Source organism: Myotis brandtii, unplaced genomic scaffold (assembly GCF_000412655.1).
Source record: "Myotis brandtii unplaced genomic scaffold, ASM41265v1 scaffold888, whole genome shotgun sequence".
In the NCBI taxonomy this organism is placed as follows: domain Eukaryota; kingdom Metazoa; phylum Chordata; class Mammalia; order Chiroptera; family Vespertilionidae; genus Myotis; species Myotis brandtii.
This window is the reverse complement of record NW_005371636.1, coordinates 309,380-310,415: the sequence shown is the minus strand read 5'-3', so window position 1 is coordinate 310,415 and position 1,036 is coordinate 309,380.

The following is a 1,036-nucleotide window of genomic DNA, read 5'->3' as shown; positions in this document are numbered from 1 at the left end:
CTCCCTTTCCGCCTGTCCCCCGGGCCCGCTGGCCACCTGAGGACGCGCCGGCCACCCCGAGCCTCTTTGAAAAAGGCCTGGGCGCGCAAGGATGCTAGTTTGGTGCCTGTTTCCAAACCCGAACAAAATTAAAAAAAGATGGAAAGTGTGGCTTTCGAAGCGCGCGGAGGGAAATCCGAGGGCCTCGCGGTTGGGGAGCGGGAAGGGGATTGATTGTGAACGAACGAGATCACAATTGCGTCCCCGTGAATCCCCGGGAGCAGGGAGAGGGGCCAGGTTTCTGCGCCTGAGCTGGCGGTTTGGTCAGAGTTCTGAGGGGGATGAACTGGGCAGAAGTCGTTCTCCCTGATTCCCGGGGACCTGGTCCTCTTTCAGGTCCGGGTGGGGAGTGCCAGTTCCCAGCGGGGGGCCCCTCTGGGCCGGTCCCCTCTGCCCAGCCCCCGGGCGCACACAGACCTTCGTCCTGGGCCTTGGTTTGGTGCTCAAATTCAATCCCCGCCTGCGTCCCCGCTGAGGATGGGGAGCCCGCGCCGGGTTGCGCCCCCCGCTTGGGAAATGTGGGGTGCTGGCTGTTTGTTTTGAAACGGGGAGACCCCTAAAAGGGGGTTGGAAAAGCTAAGCTCTGGCCATGTCCTTCAAGGCCTGCGGAAACCGGTCGGACTTTCCAGGACACTTGGGCGGGCCTGAAAAGTCAGGTTTCGCCCTCGACTCCGACCCGGGCCCCGCGCGGAATTGGGGTTTTAAATGCGAAAACATCCACCCGCTGGGCTCGTGGCGGGGGTGGGGGGGGGAAGGGGACCCCAAACAGCGGCTGAGCGGCCGCTCGGGGGCCCTCAGGCGGGTCCTCAAGCCCGCAGTTTCCCCTCCGGTTCGGGGTGCGGTTCGTGGCGGGAAGCGGCGGCTCAGAGATTATTAAAGGGTTTTCTTTACGGGGCGGACGGGCCTGGGAGTATCATTAACAGGAGCCAGGGATCAGGTCGCTTTTCAGCTCCTTCTCGCCCCCGGGCTGCGCGCCCCGCTCCGCCGGCTCCTTTCC